This window comes from Heteronotia binoei, chromosome 19 (genome assembly GCF_032191835.1).
Source record: "Heteronotia binoei isolate CCM8104 ecotype False Entrance Well chromosome 19, APGP_CSIRO_Hbin_v1, whole genome shotgun sequence".
Classification (NCBI taxonomy): Eukaryota; Metazoa; Chordata; class Lepidosauria; order Squamata; family Gekkonidae; genus Heteronotia; species Heteronotia binoei.
In genome coordinates, this window is record NC_083241.1 from 20,680,344 (window position 1) to 20,690,070 (window position 9,727).

At 44.6% G+C, this 9,727-nt stretch overlaps 1 long non-coding RNA gene across 1 annotated transcript; it reads left to right on the top strand.

Annotated features, from left to right (window-relative positions):
* The first annotated feature begins 344 nt into the window (after nucleotides 1–344).
* Nucleotides 345–6,301, top strand: LOC132587512 (uncharacterized). Its single transcript, XR_009556444.1, has 2 exons — nucleotides 345–453; nucleotides 6,166–6,301. It is a non-coding gene; the product is annotated as an uncharacterized LOC132587512 (long non-coding RNA).
* The last annotated feature ends 3,426 nt before the right edge of the window (nucleotides 6,302–9,727 follow it).

Genomic DNA, 9,727 nt, shown 5'->3' on the forward strand with positions numbered 1-9,727 from the left:
AAACCGTCTCCTTCTTGCACCACACTGTGCTTGCTAGTGAAAACTGGGAGGGGGGGGGAGAATACCTTATCATGGGAAACGCTAAAGAAAAGGTTAACTTGCATACAGTCAGCACACAGATTCTGGAGCAGCATCTCTAGCACTGGTTGACTTCAGTGAGTTCACCCTTGATCGTTGCTAAGCAATGAAGGAAAAGGAGCAAGAAAGAGAGAGAGAGATTGCAGAAAACAGACTGAGATCCTAAGAGCAAGATTAAATGTAGATGCTCTCCCTGCAAGAACTGGCAAGCAATGCAACCTTCCTCCCATACCACTGGCAGCCTGCGCATAGCCTCCCCCCCCCCAAAAAAAGTGGTCCAGCATCAGCATCACCAGCACATCCAGTAGGCAGAGAGAAGCTGCTTCCTAGAACTCACAAGAACCAAGTGGTTAGCATCTGCCTCTAATCCAAAAGGTAAGAAACAAAATGTTTTGTTATCACTGTGCTGTCTCAATGTGGTGAATGGCTACAGGAAAGCAACACTGAAATAGTTTTGCTCTGATGCAGTTAACAGCTTACCATAGTGGCAAATATATCAACATGCTCATCTTTATGAAATACAGGATTTGTGTAACCATAGATAGGAGCAAACCTTTAACATAACCATGAATATTCCTTATTGTTGCAACCCTGTTTGCCTAAATAAAGAGGGCATACAGTGTACAGTGGCAATTTAGAAGGCTAACGAAATTTGTTCCAGAATAAGTCTTTACAGTGCAATCCTAAAGAGAGTTACACCAGTCTAAGCTTATTCATTTTAATGGGCTTAGACTGGAGTAAGTCTCTTTAGGATTGTACTGTTAGTCACCTAAACGTGATTGTCAACACTGAGGCATGTGCATCCCAAAACTGGAGAAACTGAACCTGCTTGGGGGAACTTAGAACATTTGTGTGCAATAAGCTAATATCTGTATTTTGAACATTTGCTGTAAATATGCAAATACGTCCCATTCAAGACTGTCAAGGGTGCAAGCACAAGTGTATGTGTGTCCGTGTGTCCCTGAGCATCTGTGTTCTAGTTTCATATGGATAAGCTTTTGTCATAATGAGGGAACCATGTATTTTGTATTGTTTCTGTCTCTCATTTTAAACTCACAAATCAGTTCAATCGAAAGTGTATTATGTTTGTTAGTATCAGGAGTATTTCACAGCAGTGCTGCATTCTCAGTTCCCATCTATTCAAACACAAAACTCTAGCACACCTGTCTGCAGTGCTCACATTCAGACCTGGTTTTCTGTTGTAGTTTTTACATGCAGGAGTTTATAGGGGTAATTTCCTCCATTTTGTCCCCCCCAGCATAAATACTGTGCCATGCTTATCTTTTTATTACTAGGAATTATGTACCATATGCTAGGGTATTTTGTAGCCTTACCAATTATTTCACAAACATTAAACAGTTGTTCTTTGCCTGTATTTTTAAACATTTGCTGATGGCTTATCTGAAAAAAAGAATGACTTGTGTTGGTGAGTGGTAGGTGTCTGCAGATACGGCAGTGAATAGCTTGCATTTCCTTGCCTGCCACATCATCTACTGGGGGCCTTTTTTAATACAGGGGAATATCTAAAGCATCACCCCACTGTTCCCCTTCCCTCAGCAGAACACAGCATTGTTCAGATCCACAACATCAACAGAACAGTTTATTTATTGCTAGCAATATATCCATCATTGATGACTACATTTAAAAAAGAGTTCTTGTGCATTACAAGGACCTGGGGAAGAAAGTACAGTGCATTTCTGACTCACATTACACTCTGCAGAGTATGTGTGTGCGCACACATAGGGGAGATTTTTGATCCTACTAAATGAATAATGTGGCACTGAGTGACAACAAACTCATGGCAACTCCATCTGCAGTGTTCAAGGCAAGAAATGAGCAAAGGTGGTTTGCCATTGCCCTCCTCTGTGCTCTAGTTTCATATGGTTAATGAACACAGCAACCCTGGACTTCCTGGGCGGTCTTCCGTCTAAGTACTAACCGTGGCAGATCCTGCTTAGCTTCCGTGCTCTGATGAACTTGGGCTGTTCAGGCTCCTTTTAGTGTCCCCTAAATGTGGAAGGTGATTGAGACTGGGAGTGGGAGGAGCAGCCATGAAGAAGCTAAAAAAGACCCACAAGTAGAAGGCTGCGACTTCGGCGATCAAGATCAAAATAATTCATAACCTAGCATTCCCCATTACTCTGCATGGGTGTGTAAATTGGATAATGATAATAATGCTAGGAAAAGCTGAAGGCAACAGGAAAAGAGGAAGACCCAACATGAGATGGATGGACTCAGTCTCAGTTTGCAAGACCTGAGCAATATGGCATTTTGGAAGTCATTAATTCATAGGGTAGTTGGAAGTCGGAAGGATCTTTTTGGCACTTAACACAAAAAAATGTGGTGCGCATCACTGTATTTTTCTTTATAGGAAAACATGGCAGCCAATCACTAATTTACACAGAATAAAGTAAAAAGGGTTCATTTGGGGAGACACTATTGGGCTGGGTAATACAATCTTTCTTCCTGCTCCTAGGGACCTTGCCATGAGAACCAAGCTGCCTTGCATTTTCATGACCCCACCCTTCCATTCATATTTCAAGTGCCCTGGTCAGATCAAAGCACAGCAGAATTGTGGGAGCAATTGTCCATATCTCACACATCCCCCCTTCCCAGGAGATTACAGCAACACCCATAAGTGTTTTTCATTTATAGAACATCTCAAAGACTTCTCGTGTGTACAAACCATGTACATGAATGTATGAAAGGGGGAGGGGACAGTATTAACAAGCCTGTCCTAACCTAGATGCTTTTCAGTGTCCATGAATTCAAATCTGTCCATGTTTTGTTGTGCATATGGGCATCTCCAGAGGAGCAGGAATTCTGTAAAATTCCATGTATATTTTAAGAGATCTTACAATGAAAACATGCAAGCAGGGGACCCAGTTTGCTCCCCTTCTACATTCATTCCATTGTATGCACTTTCACCATGTAAAAGAGGGATCAGGAGGTAGTTCAGACTGAGAATGAATGTCAGAGTTAAAGTCACCGAGGGAGCATTTCTATACTAATGAGACTAATTTAGCCATCATTGCTTCCCCCCTCCCCAGAAAACCCATGGTTATTAGTTCAGAGATAAACATTTCTGGCACAGATTTCTCATCGCTAAAACATCACGAAACTACAATTCCCAGGATTCTCTGGGAAAATATCTGACACTTCAACTAGTACAAAACCAACACAACCTTGCCTTACCAATGCAGCAGAGATCTGAGACTAAACCCAGTTTTTTTCTAAAGCCAAACCTAATTAATAGACCATGGCTGGGTACAGACCGGCAGCTTCAGGGCTGCCAGAGGCTCCTCAAATTGTGCCACCCCAAACTGGAGCAGACAAAGAAAGATCAGATGCTCCTGTGCAAGACCCGCTATCACACACGAGGGGCACTTCACCGCAGTCAGATGGTTGTTGTGCACCATTCCCTTAGTGTGGTTTGAGTTTCTTTTGTTCCTTGCATTTTTTAGTAGCCACGCACTCATGCACCCATGCAACTGCGGCAGTTTTTTTTTAAAGAATACTGGTGAGCGCATAGAGCAGATTGGTGGGTTCACACTGCCAATCCGCCTCGCTTGCACACTACCGCGTTCGGACACCAGGAAAGGTGGATGGTGTGCAGCAGAAGAATTTGCTACCACTTCATACGTGGTGGCTTTCTGAGCCACCTCAGAGACGCCAGAGGATGGGGTGAGTGGGGGAGTGGGACAGGCAACAGATGTGCACGTTTGGAATTTATTTTTAAATCTGCCTGGCAGCCGTCCCTGTGTTGGCTTAAACTGCCAGTCTGGAACCAGCCCTGTGAGGTTTTGCCGGTTACTGATCCCAGTCAATTCAGATCATATGAAAATGGTCAGAAGTTTATTGGAGATCAATACAGAGCAATGAACCTTTGTGCTTCAAAGCCATGCCCAAGAATGGGGTAACTTACAAACATATACCCAGGGCCAGTTCACCCACTAGGCAAACTAGGTGGTTGCCTAGGGCACTGGGAGGGTGGGGGTACCAAATTGGGCTCTCCACCCCCCCTCCTGGTGCCCCAGGCAAGCACCTAGTTTGCTTGCCTCCACTGCCCGCTGGCCGCTCCTGCCACCCGCCACCACTGCTGCCACCACCCACCCCTCCATTACCTTCACCTCCCCCTCATGGCTCTGCAACCCCCACACCTCCCCCCTCCCTCCCTTTGTACCCTTCCTCCCCATGCCAATTTCAATGCCAGAACTGGCTCTAGCGCTGCGTTCCAGTTAACAAAAGCCCCCCCCCTCCCCGGCCGATCACTCAATCAGGGGTAAAACTGCACCACAGGGCCGGGATTTGCTTCAGTTTGTCAGGACCAGCGTCCTGAAAAGACAACCCCGCTGCTGCTGACTCCTCCCCTCCCCACTTCCTGGATGAGAGAGGAGTCAGCGGCAGCGGGGTCGGCCTTTCAGGATGTTGATCGTGACAGACTGTGTGTCCTGGCCCACAGCGTGGTTTTACCCGCAATTGAGTGATCGGCCGGTGGGGGGCTTTAGATAGCCAGAACCAGTGCTAGAGCCAGTTCTGACACTGAAATTGACATGGGGTGGGGAAGGGTCCGAAGGGAGGGAGGAGGAGGAGGTGTGGCAGGGAGGGGGGAGGCACAGGGGGCATGGAGCCATGGGGGAGAGGCACGTGGGCGCTTGGGGGGGGCAACAGGAAGCAAACCTGCCTAGGGTGCCATGGGGCGTCAGGCCGCCCCTGCATCTACCAAGCAAAAAGGCACACAAGCTAAAGCCAGCCCCTTGTCCATTAAGGTTCCCAGGGTTAGGTGTATAACAGAGAGAGTCTTCTTTGGACATTCAAGGTCATCTGGCCAGAGCCAGATGTTGACATGGCTACTAGATAACAGTTCCACTGCTAAAGTCTTCCTCCTGCGCATCTTTTGAAAAGTTACAGCAAGCAAAATGCCAAAGCGAGCACAATTGGATACACATTTAAGCAAGGGAGAAAATGAATATATGAACCAAACCATCAGGATATGATATAGGATTCCAAAACAGTGTGAAGACATAAAATGACTGAATATGCATAAACACCACAATGCAGTACAACCACCTGACACTCTGACCCAATTGTCAGGGAACCTGACAGACCATAGGATGAGAAAATTAAATACTTAGTTTTAGAGATTTCTGTAGTTTGAAAAAACTGCCACAGAAAAGAATCATCTCCAGAAAATAGCCCCAGATGCATTCTGTATTAATTGGACTCGAAACTTTTTAGAATAGTCTCTTCTGTAAGAGATCAATCAAATCCAAGCTGCAGAAGAGAATAAGTTACAAATTTGCCACCAGGCCTTTTTTTTTGAGCAAAACTGCACAGGAACGCAGTTCCGGCTGGCTTGGCATCAGGGGGTGTGGCCTAATATGCAAATGAATTCCTGCTGAGCTTTCCCCACAGACAGCCCTGTGTGAAACAATGGTCGTGGCAGGGGGTGTGGCCTAATATGCAAATGAGTTCCTGCTGGGCTTTTTCTACCAAAAAAGCCCTGCTTGCCACTAAGAGATCACAGTTAAAATGTTAACATTGAAAAATTCTGCAAGCTCTTTTGCTGGTGGTGAAAAATGCTGTCAAGTCGCAGCCAACTTATAGCAATTCCAGGGGGTTTTCAAAGCAAGAGAAGTTCAAAGGTGGTTTGCCATTGCCTGCCTTTGTGTGGCTATCGTGGGCTTCCCCAGTGCTCTCCCATCCAAGTACTAATCGGGGCTGACCCTGCTTCTCTTCCACAGTTGACGAGATCAGGCTTGCCAGGGTCATCCAAGTTACAGCAGCTCTTTTGAGGGAATATAAAATAGCTCATCATGCTAGACATACTAGTAGCGTTGTAATTCTTTTGAATAGGATACCTTTTCTCTTTCCATTCACATTTCAAAATTCATCTCATGACAAACATCCTTTTGGAAAGGAATGGAAGGATTTTTCTAACTGGAATTGTCTTCCCCCATATAATGCTGTAATTTTTTTCGTATACCAAAGTTTTCTGAAAACTGAAAATGCATGTGAGCTGTTGTACAAAGATATATAGGCTGTCTGAATTTATCTCTTTCCCATCTCCCTTTTTTATTGCTACAGGGAAAATGAAATCCCCTCTCCTATCACTGGCAACAGGGATTCCTGCAGACGGATGATAATTCTACCCAGCTACCTCACTGACAGCCAAGGAAGCTTGAAAGACAGAAAGACCAAAGGGAAATGGATGTATTTTTTTTTTTTTTTAAGCTTGGAATGAATGGCACCGTTTGCTTCCTGGAATGTCTTCTTCCCTTGCTCGATGTATACAGGCTGTGTCTCTTTAGGATTGTATTATATAGGAGGGAATATTACATAGCAGAACAAAGCCCACACACTGCTTTATATTTCTAATTCATTCTGGGTTTTTCTGTTTGGTTGGTTAAAACTTCTGTGGGTGCAATCAAATGCCCAGTAATGTTGGTAAGTGCTGGATATGTACACATGTTGTCAAAACTGTTCATTGGACCTCCCAAGGCTATGAAGGATGGAAGAAGGGAGTGAAAGGGGGTGGTTTTACCCTTGGCTTGAAAATCAACCAGTAAAGACCACATCCAGGGACCCAGGAACGCTTCTGTAAATTGAAACAAAAGCTGGTTCTTCTTTTTCCTTCAGGCCATCCATATGCCTTCAGTGTAGGCTTCCCAGCCCTCCCGCTCTGGCGGGAGTCTCCTGGGTTTGCAGCCTCATCTCCCGGTCTTCAAGAAGTGGGAAGCGGGGGGTGGGGGGTGGAGGGGGGAGAGAACATACCTGTAGGCTTCATTATAGAGCTCCTGAGCCGTTTGTAAAATGTCTGCTCCTTTAAGGCTGGGCAGGGAGCAGGAAGGGCTTGGGAGAACAGCCCCGCCCTTTCTTTTGCTTTCGCTTTCACAAGAGTTTTCCGGAAGAAGATCTGGTAAGTGTGTGTGTGTGTGTGTGTGAGAGAGGGAGGGGGCAGGGGATTCCCTGGTTTGGAGGCCCTCCCCCCTTTTAGGAAGCGTGGGGGGGGAGGGAAATGTCTACTGGGCATTCTATTATTCCCTATGGAGAACGATTCCCATAGGGAATAATAGGGAATTCATCCGTTGGTATTGGGGGCTCTGGGGGGGGGCTATTTTTTGAGGTAGAGGCACCAAATTTTTAGTATAACATCTAGTGCCTCTCCCCAAAATACCCCCCAAGTTTCAAAACGATTGGACCAGAGGGTCCAATTCTATGAGCCCCAAAAGATGGTGCCCCTATACTTCATTATTTCCTATGGAAGAAAGGAATTTTAAAAGGTATGCTGTCCCTTTAAATGTGATGGCCAGAACTCCCTTGGAGTTCAATTATGCTTGTCACATCCTTGTTTTTGGCTCCACCCCCAATGTCTCCTGGCTCCACCCCCAAAGTCTCCTGGCTCCGCCCCCAAAGTCCCCAGATTTTTCTTTAATTGGACTTGGCAACCCTACTTCAGTGACAAGCAGAGGTAGGTACCAGAATTAGGCTAGTAGAAATTTCTTGCAGCCTAGTAACTCGCAAGTCTGTCTTGTTTTATTTTTATTTAAGGTAAACTTATATAGTACACTCTTTAAAAAAGAAAAGAAAACCCTTCCCCGGCAGTTCACATTTTCAATAAACTCCTCACAACTGGCACGATTATAAAACAGTTAAACAGCAATACAGCTATCCTACCCAAAGTTGTCCTAATAGGTTTGCACTAACAGACTTAAGCAAAAAGCTTTAACAAATTAAATGCATCTTCTTAAACCACAGAAGCAGAGCAAACTATTACAACAATTTTCTATCAGCCAAAGAGTAAACAGAAGTAGGTATGGGCATGAACCGCATTTTTGTGGTTCAGTTCATGGTTCATGGCTGGAACCAGTTTGTATTGGTTTGTGAACTTACTTTCTGCTTCCCACTGCTTTTCACAGGGAGCAGAAAGCAGGACTTTAAATGGCTCTGAGCTATTAAAACTCCTACTTTCTGCTTCCTGCCACTCGCCTGTTTTTTGTGAACAGTAGAAAGAAGGTGTTTCAATGGCTCTGAGCCATTTAAAGCCCTTCTTTCTGCTCTTTACAAACCACTGCAAACTACCTTAAAATTCTTGGAAGTTCATGGCAGTTCTTTAGTTCACGAACATCACTTTGCATATTATGAACAGGCCAAAATTCATGAGGAACTTTAGTTCATGTGCCAGTTCATGGCCATTGCTAAACAGAAGTACAATTCTGTTTTTAAAGAACGTTTTTAAAAATTAACAGAATCTCTGGAGTATAACCGTAATCCATCCTACAACCATGTGAGAAAAGGCAGTTTATATTCCCATATTACAGACTTGGAAGAAAGCTTTCTTCTGTGGCTACTTCACTCCACTTGCTTTCTGCTCCCTGTGAAAAGCAGTGGGAAGCAGAAAGTAAGTTCACAAACCAATACAAACTGGTTCCAGCATGATTCCAGACCCTGGGAGATTTTGAGGGAGTTCCATGGAAAAGTGGAGTTTGTGAAGGATGTGACATCTTTTGCAGATGATGGCTCTAGGACACTCCCTTAAGTTCTATGATATAGACCCTAGAGACATGGGGAAATTCCTAGAGTGTCAACTACGGAGGTCATCTGCCAGCCATTTTTTCTCCTGCTACTCAGTTTCTTAAAGGTGGGGGATTAAGACAGGGCAAAGTTTTATCTCCCAAGGATAGGCATACCTATGTTCTTCTGGCAATGTTGGTGAAGATTCACTACATACTCAACAAACTGCTAGTGAAATTGCATGGAATGAAACCTTTATACAAGTCCTAGCCAGCACAGAAACAACCACAGAGGCTGTAACCATGTCAGTTACGTAGTGGAAGGAACAATATGGGTGGGGCCAATACCCTGGCTCCTTCCCTTGCCTATCCAGGAGTGGCAACAGTGATCATATGGAAAGGAACTACATGATCCTTACAGCAGTGTGGGGAGAAGCCGAAGGAAGCAGTTGCCACACTAAGACAAGGCCAGCAAGCATGTGAATTTGGCCTTAGTGACAGCATGCCATGTCTTTTCCCATACTTTATATGCCATTTTTGGCAGTACTTCTTACTTCAGTGCTAGGAACCAACCACCTCTTCTTTGCCCCTTATCTACAAATTCATTTACAATTTTTCTCCATCCTCCCATTTATATGTCAGCCTACAGAACAATCCAAAGCCCCTAATAAAACCCCGCAGATCAACAGTAAAAACAAGCCAAATCAACACAATCAATTTAATACAGCAGTTAAAACAGCATTAAAATTAACTGATTGGCAGAACCAGAAAACAAACCCACAGGAATCAAATTTACTGACCAAAAAAGACAAAGAGGTATAAGCAAAACAACAGTGACCATTACAAGCTTGGAGAGATTTAGCCTAAAAGACAGTTCAAGTGGCACCCATGGACATCTCTAGAGTGAGAATTCCATAAGTGAGGTGCAACCACGGAAAAAGTCCTCTCTCAGGTAACCCCACCACCACCACCTCTGTTCCACAAACAGAAGCAACCCAGAAGAAAGCCAATTCCTAGCTCTACAGAAATCAACACATCAATATATTTACCGTAATAGTAAACTGGCTGTTTCCTGTGTGGGTAACAAAAGCCAAGCATCCCTCAGCATGTGCATTTGTTCCCCCAAAAGGGAAAAA